This window comes from Argiope bruennichi, chromosome X2 (assembly GCF_947563725.1).
Source record: "Argiope bruennichi chromosome X2, qqArgBrue1.1, whole genome shotgun sequence".
NCBI classification, from domain to species: Eukaryota; Metazoa; Arthropoda; class Arachnida; order Araneae; family Araneidae; genus Argiope; species Argiope bruennichi.
In genome coordinates, this window is record NC_079163.1 from 62372957 (window position 1) to 62390087 (window position 17131).

Here is a 17131-nt window from a genome sequence, read left to right on the forward strand (position 1 = left end):
TACAAAATTTATTAAATCTAAATTTCTTCGATCCGTTCTTGGTTGTTAAATTATTAATTCGAAACGTACCTTTCTTGTTTGGTTAGTAAAATATTCTTGACATATTAACATTTTGAACAAAAAAAAATTCCATTCTTCGATCATTGAAACTAGCCGAGTTATGAAACTTTGAATAATTCTATTTTAGAGTTAAAATTTTAATATGACTCCCCTGTCTTATTTGCCATATTTAGTAAACTGATTTAGGCAATTTCCACGACCCATTGCTTAAAGGAAATTCTTTTAACAAAATGCTACAATACGTTTTTAACAATATTCTTTAGAGGATGAAAATTATTATTTCAAAAAGAATTCACATTCCTTTGCGTCTTATTTATTAAAGAAAATCTATAGAGACAGCACTTCTTAGGAAGAAGTCTCATTTTTACATTAATCCCATTATATTTTTTGTACGTTCTTTTCTATTTTTGATGCAAATGTTGCAATTAAAATATTGTTGTTTTCTTAAAAAAATATTCTTAAAAATTATTTCATTAAAGAAACTATTCTTAAATAATATTTTTCAGTTTTAAATTAAGTCATCAAATTGTCGATATTTTTTTTTTCATTAAATTACTGTAGTTTATATTCGAAGCATTTTTGATTATGCGTGACGGATCCAAAATTAAATTCGAAATCTTTGAAATATTTTGAAGTGAAAAAAATCTTTTCAAATAAATAACAATCTTCTAGCACAAGATTTGATCTTCCGAATTTTAATCAGTTGAATAAACACACGGGCAAATCCATCGATTTGCGAGAATAAACGAGATATTTATATGGCCGACTTGGTCGATTTTTCGACGAACATAAATGGAATTCCCAGTAGAATTTAAACTTCTTCGAGTGTAATTCATCATTTTTCGTGAACTTCTAACGAATCTATAAAATCAAATTAAGGTAATTTTATTCTTATGGCAGTTGATTTTCCTCCACAGTTTTTAGGGAGCAGCGGTAGCCTGGTGGTATAGTCTCGGCTTCGGAATCGGAGGGTTTCATGTTCGAGACCCGATTCCACCGAAGAACCATCGTGTAAGCCGGTCTGATGCACGTTAAATACGTCGAGGCCAAACGTCCTCCCGCTGGTGTAGTGCGGAAGTTTGGTGTGTGGGGGGCGTGCTAGCTTAGGTGTCGTCCTCGTCATCTGACCGCGTTTCAAAATTACGAGGTCCGTCCCTAAATAGCTCTAGTGTTGCTTTAAAACTGGGCGTTAATATAACTAAACTATCCACGGTTTTTAGATATGCAAATTCTTCTTTATCAATACAAATCCGAAATATTTTATAAGAATATATTTGTTCTGTGATTATACTGTATTAGTTTTCTACAATTAATTGGCAATTATAATTAAATTTTACTTTATACATACATACAGCCGACTTTTACGATCGATGTGTTCGTCTCAAATATTTGCTTTCTTGGCTGTCAAATTATTAATTCGTAACGCATAGGTACTTATAATTTCCTCTTTATTTTTCAATCCTTTTGAGATATATGAATTTATTAATAATTGAAACTTATGAAATTTATTGGAAGTTTAAAGGAATTCCTTTTTACTATGATTACTTTTGAAACGAATTTTTTAATATTATGAACTATATACCAGGTCATGGCAAAAAAAAAAAAAAAAAAAAAAAAAAAAAACAGGTAATAAAGTTGTAAAATATTTACATCATTAAAACCATTAGATGAGAAAAAATAAATAATGCTTTGAAAAACTAAATTCACAAACCGAAAAAGAAATTTAATTACCAAAATCAGCACGTAGAAAAATACTATTAATATCATATAAATAGATAGGTAGATTTTTTTTAATAATAAATTTTATGAAGAATAAAAGGCTCTTTTTTTTAATTCAAAATATCTATTAGAAGGAAAGCCTGAATTGTTAGAATTTCAAAATTATAATGAAACTTTTATTCTTTATTTAGAAATCAAAGCAAAATGTATATGACCGGTATCACATTATAAAAATAGTAAATTTAAAGTTAGCAAGGGGAAATAGTTAATTGTACGAAGTTTATCAATTGTATTAAAAACCATTTCATTAATTCAGCAGAAATATACTTTGATTCAAATGCATACTTTAAAAAAATTGTAATCTTTATGAAACGTTCGGGTATCTTCGGCATAAAATTCTATTTTATAGTTTATATATCAAAGAAAGCAAGTTTTGTGAACCATAGTCTTAATAATGGGAATAGATATAACAATGAAATAATTTTATGAATGAATTAAACTAATATGATTTTCATTACAACAATGAAAAGTATTGTTGAAAATCTTTATAAACCTATGTTTTTAATTTATTAAAATTATTAAATTTATTACAATAGTAAATTGGTAACATTAAAAAGATAATTTTTCGATTTTAAGGGTGGTAAAAAATAGTTTTCCGATATAATACTTTTGAAAGATATCTCAGAATCAGTTTTCCTCGCCCGAGGACATGATTGTAAGCACACGTACGAGCAACTGACAAGCGATGATTTATGATTCGTAGTAGCTTTACCGCCTTTTCCGTGGTTCGTTGTTGGTTTACATGTAAACAATTTCAGAAGCGACTGGAAAGCGTTTCGCAAACCATTCATCTAAGAAGTGTGTGTGCCAATTTCAGTCACTAGACAGAATGAAAAATTCAACAATGTACTTCAATCCTTAGAATGTGTCTGGAGAACACCAATACTTCAAGAATAATTCTTTATTGTTTATGCTAATCTTTATCTAAATAAATACTAATTGTAATAAATGCTAATGCTTAATTGTTTATGCTAATCTCTATCTAAATAAAACTGACTTGTGCTACTCTAATGCTAAATGAATAGTTAAAAGTTATATGTAATCTGATAATGCAGACGCAAACGAATGTAGTTGCACAATGTAGTAGAACAACTGCCAAAGAAAATATTTTGAGATATTACCATGTTTTCGAAACATTTTAAAATTTTTATTACTGCATATTTTTATAATTAATTATTGTATCACATGGAGTTTATTGTGAAAAGTCATTTCTACAAGCAAACTATGTTCATTAGCTATCAAGCATTATGCCAGAGTAATAGATGATATTGATGTCTCGGACAACAAGGAAAAAAAAAGCAATAATGTGTTGATATATCTGGTGAGGAAGGAGGGAATAATTCCATTTAACCTTGCCAAGCCAATGATGGTGACTAAGGAGTGAAGACATCACATTAAGCACTGAGCGCTACTTACACTGACTAAGTCACTATCTATCGCAGTAATTCCGAAATATTTAAAATGATGGTTAGCTCCTGGTCACTCATCTGTACCTAATTGTCTCTAAATATTTAATAGTTTCATTAAACAAATAACAATGATAAATCTTAAAATATCAAAAATAACTTATGTCATAATTTTTCAATGATAGCAACAATCATTCGTTAAAAATTATATGGTGTTTAACTGTTAATCAACCGGAATGCATTGTTCCAACTTAAAATATGTGTGACGTAAAGAAGTTCGCTTAAATTTCAGCTAATAGGGTAAAATAGTTGCACCTTTGTACTTATGATAATGGAATTCATAAATTTTAATGATTAGTTTTGGGGAATTACATTAATTAGCACAAATTTTAAATTAACTAAATTAATTGAAGGATATATTGATCAAAAAATAGATGGACAAATATAATTTTGTTTTTCTACATCATTAATTAAGATAAAACGATAACGGTATCTAAATAACTCAACAATTAAGTATTCTCCCTCTCTTTTTTTTTTTCATCTGATTGAATCAGGCTCATTTTGTACTCATCATGACGACGAAAATTCTATTTTTTTTCATCTGATACTATCTTTTTTTTTCCCCTGAAGAAAAGATGATGAAACATTTTTCTTTATGAGCTGTTAATTCTGTTAATTAATGGGTACGAAAAACTTAGAAGCTACAATTAATAGGCAACTGAAACTGTAGATAAGACGTACAAAAAACAGCAATTATTTTTTACGTTTCCAGTGAAGAGGAAAAATGTTCACGCCTCATAATATTCATTCTATTCGCTAAAACTGCATTAATAGGCGTAAAAGAAGCACTGTAACAATGACATAAAAATATTTTAACGAACAACAACAAATTTAATATATTAGTTTCGCAATCAGCAAGGTAACAAACAATTTTTCGAATTCTACGCAGGTGCTAAATTCTAGAGATTGCAACGAAGTGATGAATAAATATATATGGATGACTGATCTTTATCATATAAGTAGTAAAGTAGTTCCTTTGCTTATTTGGAAGATTCACTTTATATTGAAACCATTTATTTAGTCGTGGTATTTTTCGGAAATTCATTTAGGTTTATTATCCGTCTTAAAAGAAAATCAGCAGTGCTCAAAAAGTTTAACCGGTTTAAATGTCTAAAGAAGAAAACACCGGGTGATGAAGAACCTATATTTATTTATATATTTAAGATGATTCTCAAAATCAAAGAATCAATTCTTATCTCCATCCACTAGTTCGATTTCGCCATTTTTTATATTATATGAGAGCTGTTCACCTATGGATAAATCATCTGTGGTCGCCAACCCTCGCCGCTCTTGATTTTTGAGAGAAACTTCAAAAAATTACATTACTGAGCATGCTCTACGATGAAAACGTTGTCAGTCTCTCAGCCATAATAACTGAACCGATTTCGCAAACTTTTATTTCATGTGGAAGCTCATGATCTCTAGAAGCGTCGTCAAAGTTCCCCCACCCCCAACTTTTTCAATTTCAGAGATATATTGCAAAATAGAATGTTCAAAGAGGTCCCCAATCTTAAATCTAAATTGAAGCAAAATAGAATGTTATTAGAAATCATATTTAAAAAAATACTTTTTGAACATTTGCATTTCCTTCAGATAGATTTTTAATACCAGCTTTGAATCCTGTTTACCAAAAATCTAGAAAATACCAACACAGTTTATTTATGAAAACAAATGTTGCTTTCAATCAGCCAGGCATGAAAATCTTATCTTGACTTGCTCCAGTTAAACCTGCAACTCAAGTCAGTTGACTGCGTGAAAATGATTCCAAGAGAATTGCGCTATGCGCTTATTCAGAACATCCCGAATATCTTATGATCATCATTGCCACGTAAGTATAAATGCACAGATCTACTCTTATATTTAAATGATGAAAATGAATACTTAAAGCGTCAAAAAAAAAAAAAAAATGTTTGAAAACTTAAATACTACCAAAAGCTAATTTCTAATTTTTACAACAAATGAAGAAAATTCCTTACACAAAATTTTAGATTATTAGACATGAATATGATTTGCTTTAAAAAATAAACAAGAAAAATTTAAATTCTCCATTTTAGTTGTAATAAAAGAATAATTAAAAGTGTTGAGGTAAAAACAAAAATTTTAAAAACATCAAGTATTTTTAGAAACGATTTAAGTAAGCTTGTATCGCGATCTCAATTAAAAGGAATTTTAATCTATCTCATTTAAAACGAATCTCATCTAAACGAACTTCTATTTCTTTTTTTCTTTTCGTTTTTTTTTAATTAGCGCGTTTTTTATATAATAAGCATATTATTTTATATATTATGTTTTTATATACTATATAAAAACATATCATTAGCATATTTTATTATTCTTTTTATGAGTCAAAGTTGTGTCTTTCTTGAAATCCTCCTTTATATTTCACTACTTTAATACTTCAGCGCCATTAAACGAAGATAGAAAAATTCAAAACATAAGATATGATACCATCAACCTGTTACCTGGGTATGACGAAATATTTCAATGCAAAACGAATTGAATATAAGTTAATTACTCGGTTAACAGGTTAAATGAATAGCTTCTAAGAGATGAACGCATAATATTCATTTATCACCAGCAGGAGCTTGATTTTCTCATTAATTACCACATTATGATGCGTTCAAGCTTCATCGCAAAGTGAAGATATATTTTTGCACTTTTCTTTCACTAGAATTTCTCATTAATCTTCAATCTTGATGTCAAGACAAATTTCATCACTCTGTAACGTTGTATTTTTGCTTTTACAAGAATAAAAAATTGGCAATTCAACAACTGATCAGTTTAGTCCGATATTTGGTAGATTGACATTCTGGGGTCAAATTTCAAGCCTTTTAACTGCATTTGTCATGTCAACTGATGAGCAGGCAAACAATATTTTAGGCTACTGATATCGCTCTAAATTTGACAAATATTTAAAATGTTTGTAAAAAGATTATAAAATAAATTTTCTCCTTCCAGATTTGTTTTTATTTTTACAGAAACAAGCGGACTAACAAAAATGTAGGACTTAAGGAAATGGTGACCTTCCCCCCCCCCAAAATCTTAAAGTCGAAATTTTTGACGATTATTATAGTACATTTCGAATATGAAAGATGTAAAAATAAAAAAATAAGATGATTAATAAAATTTTTCTTATTTGTTGTTTCTATTGTTTTATAAACTTTCAATTTTTAACATCTGAAAAATACCTGATCTGCATTTTAAAATATAAACAAATTTTAGAAAAAAATCACACCACAGTTATGCATTTCATGAAATTATGAAAAAGACTTAAATGCCAAGAGAATTAAGAAAGGATGCAAAAAACATTCGAAAATAAATAGCAGAATCAAACGCTGATCCACAACTACAAACTGGGTACCACTTTCGAGGCCACTTGTAACTACTGAGCCACCTCCGCGTGGGACTGACCAACTTCAAGCCTGCCAATGACTCTCCATCTCAAGGAATCATCTAACGATAGTGAGAACTCCTTGTCACTGCAAACAGGTTAACTTGTTTGTTTGAATAAAATATTCACAGAATTGCAAGCAAAATTCCCAGATGCTTAAACGGTTTAATTCTAGATTTGCAAAAACTAACGCAGATCATTTTTTTTTCTAAACCGAAGGTTAAAATTATATTATCCGTTTTTCAAAACATATAAATTACAAATTCTATCAATTTTGCTTGCCGCAATTTAGAATAATTTTGAAAAACTTGTTTGTTTCCTTAATTTTGGACATGAGAATATGTCCTTCTTCAGGACGTTAGCGAACTTTAGCTAGCAGGATTAGTTAGCCCCATAGTACACTAATAATGATAACAAATTTCCAAAATACTTACATTCACTAGAAATCCTAATATTAAGGATATAATACTCTTTCTTATATGCAGAAATATAGTGTTTATCTATAAAAAAAATCTCTATTTCTTTAATTGTTACGAAAACGTCACTAAAAACCTTCAGTCATTATGAGCAAAAATTGAAGAGTAAGTTCAGATTTCTGTATCATACAAATTTGTTATAAGTTTTCCCTTTTACTTGTAATTAAATTATCTATGTTGTGATTAAATAATGCAGTGTAGTATGCAGCTAATAAAAAAAAGGAATTATTATATTTTCCTTGTTTACATTGACTTCCAATACATATTCATTCATCCACTTGCACACTGCAAACAAAGAAATAAAAACATACTTTAACTCAATATTCGCAAATCCTTGCGAAATATTCAGAAACAGTATCTATTTTTTTTTTTTTACTGTAAGGTTCTTGTTGATCTTTAAAAATATTTTACTTCAATCCAGTGAAAATGATAGTAAGACATGTTTATTTTCAGAGTGTTTCGTGAAGATCAAATATGAGCATTGAAAATTCAGTGAAGCAAAAAGAATTAAACAGTTTAAAACTATAGATCAATAAACTGACATATAGAATTTCTTTTGTTTTCTTTCTTATTATATCGGTATGCATTTTTTTCAGGAATATGAAAATGATATCTTTTATTATTAAATATTTTGCTCAGAGGAAAATACTTACTTATTTAAGAAAATGGCAGACCGTTTTTAAAATTTGTTATGCTGTATAAGAATTCCTTCATTTTCCAATTACAATTTTAATTTGTTTGTCAAGTTTTTATACAAGAATAAAAGTAGCTTCCAATATCCAAAAAAAAAAAAAAAATATGTTCCTTAGTTAATAAAGTTTTCCTTAACTTTGTGAATTTTTTTAGAAAAGGCACTTTTAAAAACAAGTTTCTCGCTAATTAGCAGCTTTTCTGTATTAAAAACTGTTAAATTTATTCTTTTAAAACAATTTCGTTTATAGAGTGCGACTTATGAACGGATCTTTCTCATATCATCCACCGATTTTTTAATATCTTCAAAGATAACAAAGTTAATTAAACTGAGAATAAGAAAATTTCGCACTCTAATCAGTGGTTTGCTCTCATTTCCGGTTGATCCCCTAATGTCAGTTAAATTTACCAATTATTATAAAATAAATACATGACCACTGGAAGTCGTTCATTAATTTTACAAGTATTAAAAAAATAAATTAGGATTGCGTTTGTTTTAATGAACCAATCAACTCAAGACTTTTCGCTTTTTTTTTTTAAGGTTATTCTGCTTTAACATTACCAAAATAATAAAAAGGACTGCTTTATAGGGTGAGAATAAATTAATCTTTATTGCAATAGAAGTTAAAATGAAGTCATAATATATTTAAAATTTCTTTCAGTTATGTTTTTGCTTTTGAGTGAGTGAGATATTTTATATTTATTTTTGGTACAAATATTTTTTTTTCTGCTCAATAGATAAAATCATGAATAAAATTATCATAATTTTTTAAACTCCATATACATTTTCTTTCGGTGAATTTTAGTTCTTTAAGCGAAATTTCTTTTGAAAGTAAGTGATTTTAATAAATATTTCTCTTTAGTGTTGTTATTACTCTTTTTATTTTTATTTATTTATTTGTTGTTATTTTCACACATAGTATTCATCATTTTCGAATTTTACGAGAATATCAATTTAAAAGTACTTATTTTATTTCATGAGTTTGAAAGGCCTTTTAAGAATAGAATGTAGAATTTTTTTTAAAAAAAATACTAATTAGCGTGTAAGAAATATTGTTTTTAATTACTTTAAAGATTTCTTTTGAATACTGACAACATGCTGTTTCTTTCTTTTAAAACACTTTCGATCAATTTTAAATCGCTTGTATTCAGCATAAAGAAATGCGTTTAAAATAATCCATTTAATGTATCCTTTCGAGTTTAGAAAAGCCGATCGAGCAAAAAATCAAATTATGGCTTTTGATACAAAAACAAATAAACGGCATTATGATTTTTACAAAACTTATTTATAACATTTACTCATGATATACTTCATAAAACAGGATTATATACATATATATTGCTTTTGAGCTTAGCTTATTGCAATGAACCAAAAAAAGTATATATATCAGCAGCTTAAACATACACAAACCAAATTTGAACCATGATTATTTCTGTTAAGCTAATTAAGCAAGATCTCACGTGTCAACACTGAGAATTTATGTATTTTTTTAACATTTACGTTTTTAATTTCCTTTTCAGTTTCTAATCTTAAGGTGTACGTACACACTTAAAACTTTGAAAATCGTTCGAATTCGTTTTTATTTTTATTATTATTATTATTGCTTCAAAACGTTCTCCGATTCTTTAGCTTTTAAACGATACCAAGATGTTGTTAATATTCGGAATATTTCCCGAGTTATAATTATTTTTCTTGAGGTACTTTCACTAAAAACTCTTGTTCCGGTTTTTTTTAAACTTATTTTATGAAGAATGGTATTTTTCCACTATGTTGCTTCATTCAAACAATCATATCTCAACAAGAAATTAACCAAATACAATTTTTTATATATCAAAATAATCTGTATGAAACAGTGGATGTTTTGTGCCTCAATCAAAGTTATATTTGTAGAAATAAATTTTTAATAGCTATTTAAAAGTTAAAATTACAGAAAAATCTCGCCTTTTCTATTCATCGTTGATGAAAAAAATTGTTAAAAAAAACTATATATTTTTATAATTTGATTGAGGCAGACAATAGGAAGACTATAATATTAGGTATAATTTCCAACTAGAATTGTGTGTCTGCGCAAATTAGAATTTAAGATATCATGTTTCAAAAATATGCTAATTAGTTCATTAAATATTATTTAATTAATTAATAATTAGTGTAATATGGTTTTTTTCTCACTGAAATGAGTTTAAATATATATAAAATGACCTACTGTAAAAAAACTGGATTTTTAAAGTTAAATTTTTTTTTAAATTTTCTAGTGTGTACGTACACCTTAACTTCTTTTTTTGCTAAAAATACCATTAAATTATGAAAGTGAAGTTTGCATGCATATTCCTCGTGGGAAGCTATTTCTTTCTGCACGCAATTTCATTTACTTTTTCTATAATCTGGAATTCTCTTCCGAGATTTGCATAATTTTTTTTAATGTCTACATTTCTGTTTCATGCTTATGGGCCTTGGTTGTACAACCGTGACGTTAGCAGAGAGCAGGTGTTGAGAACTGAAGCATACAAACGGTTATTAATTCTTGTTTGTAAAGTATTCGTTTTATATGTGTTGGAAAGGAAAAAACCGATTAGCATTACACTCTTTACTAACGCGCATGAGCACAGCTAACATAGCTTGTTGAGCATGGGACGTTCGATGCGTTTCTTTCTGTATTAAGACACCTGGTACACAGAACGTGGTTATCACGTGATGACACAGCTGAGTGAATCGCCAGGAACAGTTTTCGGTTCTTCGATTTACAACATAATCTTCATGTAGCCTTCGCCTTGGTAAACACAGATTTCACTACACAGACTTCTAATTGCCAGGTTGTTCACCATTTGTATGTTCAAACTCCTTTATGGATCAGGAAATCGGGAGTTCCTTATGGTAGTGCATAAAAAGGCAGTTGCATTATGACTAAACGGTACTAACAATTCATGATGAAGGATCTGCGCTGGGTCGTTTAGAGTATTAAAAACACATACATGATCACAATGCTTCGTTTGTACAATACTGTAAGACTTAGAGAGTTTATATGATTTCAAACCTGAAGTCAAAAAAATATTTACAGAATTTCAAATAATTTATCTGCTAAATACAGTTAGTTTTAGTTAATTTAGAAAACGAATATTATAAGCAGTAGAAAAATTATTTATATTGCGTTTGCAACATTTGAAAGTTACTGCCATATATATTTTTTTTAATTTACAGTGGAATTTTGATAGGTAATTTACTTCACACTGTTCTCTATTTTATGATTTCAAAAGCAAAAAAAAAAAAAAAAAAGTAACATTCATCAAAAAAATTTTTAAAGAACGTTTGTGTATGAACTCAAAATTTCCATATTTCATTTGATACGAATGAATAATTAATTTTATTTCTTCAAAATAAAGTTTTAAAAAATTCAGAATTATTTTTTTATAATTTAAATATTTTTTTTTTATTTCTTACTGTTTATTCATCAAGAAGTACTGAAAACGATATAAATATTTAATTATAAACTAATCATTTTCTCTTGTGTTTTGATTATTAACTTTACCAAAAATTTGTTTTAAAATGGAATTAAATTAAAAAGTCAGGATTTTTAACCCATAATTGCAAATAAACTAAACCATAATAAAAATATTGCACCTTAATAAAGATATTTTGTAAAATAATTACGTACAAATGTTTAAAAAAAAATTCTGAAATTAGTATAATATAGTGTAATTCTAATTAATTCATGTATTATCAATTCTTCATTAAACTTCATTTAATTTATTTCTCTGAATGCAGTTTCAAATTAGAACGGATATCATAATTTAATCCATCAACCTAGCAAACCAAAGTAAGCAACAGTTATCCGTTTTTATACGGTAAATTTAACATTAATAAAAAAAAAAAAACTTTTCTTTGTTCAACTCATAATATTTTAATAAATAAATTCTACAATGTAACTACCGCCGATTAATTCACATGATTTAAAATGGTTTATTTTATTGAAAAGGGATTTATAATATTTCACTGACTTTTTTTAGCCTTTATGCTGTTTACTTCTTTTAATAGGATTTTCATGCTTGCGTTATTCCGAAAATAGCATTCTGTGTAAGATATTACATGCAAGAAGAAAGCAATTCATTTTCTCTATGTATGTATGTATTAATAATCCGCTGTGTATGTTACGTTTCTCCTATTATAAATTATGAACGCAACAATCAAAGGGTATCGATTTTTTGAACATCTATTATGCGCATATCAGCGAGTGTAGTGTAATAAACTCGCAATCATTCATAAACACATGACGTGGCATTTAATACGTTACTGATTGACAAGATATTGGTTCGTCAGAATCCAACCCTCGTTCAATACTGACTCATTATTATACGGAAATTTTCCGTTCACTCAATCAATACGCTGCATTAAAACGCTCGTCACGAACAAGTACAGATGATGTACAAACAAAACATGCAATTTTTCAGTCACTGAATTTGAAAAAAAAGAATGAAAACAATTGCTAACGGAATAAACCGTAAATCTATCATGCAACGATTTTTATTCACGAGAGTGAAGGCTCTGAAAAATACCAGTACATTTTTGACAACAGCATGACTTTGTTACCGATTTTTCAAGATAGTTCATTTCTAGGAAGCAAAATCACGGATAATTCACCGAAACGAGGAAAATTATAAATTGCTCTCACGTGTGAAAAGAAAAAAGAATTGCGTTGTTTAATTTTTTTAACCTGTTAACTGGATATGACGAAATATTTCAAAGCAAAACGAACTAAACATAAGTTAATTACCCGGCTAATGAATTCATCAAAGAGAACTTGTAATGACCTTTTGCATCTACATTTGAAGATATTTTATAATTCATTTGTTTCTGTCATAAAAACAAAGCATTGCCAATTTTTATTTGGAGTTTTGCTTTATTAAAAAAACTATTTCCGATGCATCAAAATTTTATTTAAGCAATTAATAAGTTCTAATTTCGTTAATAATTCTTATTTCTTAGGAAAATTTAATTCATTTTATTAACTAACTAATAAACAAACAATTACAAAATTTTTTAATTGAATTTTTCTGCTTTTAATTATTAAGAGTAATAATTATATGAATTTTCATCTAACAGCTCTTCAGTTCATATTCATTTCAGTTATTTATTTCCCACCTATAAGTTAAATAATTGTCTATGACAATAAAATAGATGGCCAAATCATAATCAGATGCTTAAATAAATTCGTATAATGTTGGTGCAAAATGTTACCGTTTGTAAAATTTTAGATTCAGAAAAATCTGAAAAAGTGAAATTACTTCTCCCACGAAAAAATGTCACATTTTATCAATTCAAAATATTTTCATTGATGGTAAAGCTGATTTCAGTTTTAATAATTTATCTTGATCATGATTAGATGCGAAATTTTAACTAAGTGTTTATGATAATTGTTAAAAGAGCATAATAAATTGTCACTAACCCAAATAAAGAATGTCTATTTCCATGATAAATTCTTTATAGTATCAAATTTAAAAATGAAAACTATCAAGCAAAATTCAACATTCAATCATCCGAAATCTCATTTTGTAAATATATGAAGTATTTTAGGAGCTGAAAATTTCTTGCCACAGATGAGCGCAAATTAATTTCAATTCAATTTTAAAAGTCATAAAGTTAATGTCGGCTGATGAATAGGTCTGTGACAATTTTCGATTTATCAAAAAAAAAAAAAAAATCGATTTTTCGATGCCAGTTTCCGAAAAATATCGATTTATCGAAATCATGATCATGCATATGGTTCACAATAAATCGCGATACCATAAATCGGTATTCACAATTAATTTGCGTTTTCAATTTCGTTTTGGTTATCGGTTAGTGTTTATTTTTGTTGTTCTTCGTTTTTTTCACCTTCATACAGAATTTTTGTTAATATTTCTATAAATACTGTCATATTCTAAAATATAAAAATACTTGTTTTAAACGCAATGTTATAAATTGCAACATACAGATATTGATTTGGCATTAACACTCTTTATTAAAAGGGTTTTAATAAAGTTATTTTCTAACTATTTTTATTCATAAGAAAACAAATATTTGTTTTATTAAAATTGAGACTCCCTTTTATTGGAGTCGTTCGGCTCATTCAATGTGTTAAGAAATGTTATTTATAACTTATAATAGCTATAAATAAATAATGATATCACGATATATCGGAAAATATCGATATGTGTTGGATGGTATATCGCGATGATGAAACTCATGTTTCCTACTCATGAACACAAATTATCTGTGTTTAATAAAGAAATAATTATTTTTATACGGCATTTAAGACGTCACAATACATGTAAACAAATTGTAGTTGTTTTTTTCTTTACTTTTTGCAGGATTGAGAGGAATTAAATATACAACATGTTGTTGTCAGAAGCAACATAAAGAACATTCCTGCAATTATGACGTCAATAAAAATAAGATTCCATTTTCTTGCGCGTGAATAATTTCAACTTAAAAATATAAATCTTACGTTATAATGGAAAAAGTATCTTCAAATGATTCATTTCAATGCATTTAAGGAGATGTTGTGTGGAATGAAGTAGAAAAAAATTATATTCCGGTATAAATAGGATAACATTTAATAAACACTGGCGGAAAAAGTAATCGCGAGTTCATTCTTTCATTAACATCCATCATATCCAGAGACGGAATCTCATTGTGATGTAAAATAAGATTAAGAATATCTCATGCTCATTTTCATATCTTTAATTAGTATTGTTTTATCATTTAACATATTGCAGCGAACGCATGCAATCACAGCTGATTTCTTAATCCCCGGAGAAAAATGATTTGCACAGAGGGGATATAAAGAAATTTGATAAAAAAAACTAATAAATAAATTGAAAAAAAAACAATTAGAATTTTTAGAAAAATTATCCAACATAAATAAAGATAATTTTCCATTTCTATAATTCATTTAAAAAGGACAAACACTTCAAAATAAATATAAAATCGCAGACTCGGTTTTATTTAAAAATTAAAAATTTGTTGTTGTTGTTTCTTATGGCACTTGCCACTGACAAGCCCGCTGTTACGAAGACAGCGATTTAAGCCTGAGGGGGACGTCTCTTATTTTTTATAGCAGCGCCAACTAGGGCCAAGAGTACGACTTTGCTACTCACGCATCACTCATTCGCTTGCACAACCCCTTTTTACAGGAGGGCACATTCACACATCTCACAGATAGAACAACAGAAGAACAACCATGCCCAAACCGGGACTCGAACCCGGGACGCCCAGATCACGGGGAAGACGTGCTACCCCTATGCCAGGACGCCGGCTAAAAATTTGTGCGTAGGATTATCAGTCCAGACGCTCTTTTTTTTTTTTTTTTTTTTTTTTTGTATAAAGTGCATTAGAAATGTGAATAGGTTAGATTTTAAAATTCAGGTCAAAGGTGAAATAAATGAAAAATTAGCTTTTTGTCCATGTAACCCTTTTTTTTTCCCATTCCAGCTCTTTAGAAATGTAGCAAAAAAATAAGTAGTTATAATCATTTATTATAGTTATAACACACTAAAGTATTATTATATAATAATTTAGTGTGATAATTTCTATGATGATCTCCCCCTCCTCTTCGTTTTAACCAGAAATATTTACTGAATATACCATTGTAAATCAAATATAAACAGGGCATTTCTTTTATTTGCGGCACATTATTTTAATATATGTCGCTACAGAACTATAATATGTATCAAAACTTATATAATCATATAATATTTTTTACTTCATATGCTTATTTATTTATTCATTCATTAGCGCGATGGGTGAACAAAAGTATCGAATGCAGATGCATATCGAAAAATCAATACATTTTTAATAAATGAAAACTTCAAATCTGTTGAAATTTGGTACAGATTAAATGCCTATTAGGATCATTTCAACCTATCGAAGTCTTAAAAATACATACGGCACAAGGTGCTTAATAATGGCCATGGAGAAGTTGACAATATAATTTGACTCCTTTTCGCCACCGAGAACAAGTATAACTAAATTGATATTTGCAGGAACATGCGTGCCGATCTTGCGAGCAACATATTGGTCTATGAGATACGCATTTCGAAACGCATGCTCTTCCCCAAGGACAATGCAAAAAATCCACAGAGTTGGCGTAGCAAAAAAAATAAAGAAATTTCAATGGACAATACTCGAACATCCTTCATGTGGTTCAGACCTAGAACCTTCGAACTAATATTGATGAAAGAATCATAAGGGTCAGAAAAGTTTTTAAGCTTTTGAATAAGTAAAAGAATTTGTATCCAATTGATTTACAAGAATTTTCTTATCACTCACGAATAATAAGAATAACAAAAACCTACCAGTACGTTAGAAATGTGTGTAAATATAAAATAGGACACATTGAAAGATATTTGGAGTCACTTTCACAAGCAATGTTCCGGAAATTTTTTTTTCATAAATTCTCGTTTTTATTTGATTAACCTTCTAATCCTATTAATCTAAAAGTATTTTTATCTTATCCAATCAGGACCGGCCATCTGGGGGGTGCGGCCAATGCTATGCACCGGGGCTCCAGGATTGAGGAGCCTCAAAATGATTAAGAACTAAAATAATATTCTGAATTATCATAGCGGAATGGAAAGAAGAGAAGAAGAAATTTAATTTTAAATATCGACGGGTTTGGAAATATACGTTTATATTATTGTCTAATGCAAGTATGCAATATATAACAAACCAATACAATGTAATGCAATATATTAAAATAATTTATCGTCATTTGCCTCACCTTTTAAGTAAGATTGCATTAGTATTTGAAAATTCATACTATAAAACATCTAATATCGTTAGGTCTTATGATGTTCATGGCAAGAACATATCTCTCTAGGTGTCAAAAAAGAAAATTAGCAAAAAAAAAAAAAAAAAAAAAAAAAGCTGAACTTCAAGAAGTGACAAGAAGATATATTTTCTTGTTTACAAATTAATTCTGGCAATGAAAATGCTTCGAGCTGAGAAGTTACAATTCGAGCTTCAACTGAAGAAGAAAGTTCCACATAAACAACAATCTTTTAAAGGAAATGCAGAAACGTGAAATTCGTTGAAGAACTATATATTTATACGAATATAATCGAATGAGAAAATAGCGATAACATATTTCATCAAGTGAATATAAGTGATCCATGTTTATGGCCAAGTTCTATTATAAAAAATATGTTTAGAATAAAACCGGACCTGTATAATACAAAGGATGTTTTGCGAAGAATCCTGAAGATAAATCCTTTTCCACTACGTTTTTTTTTTTTAA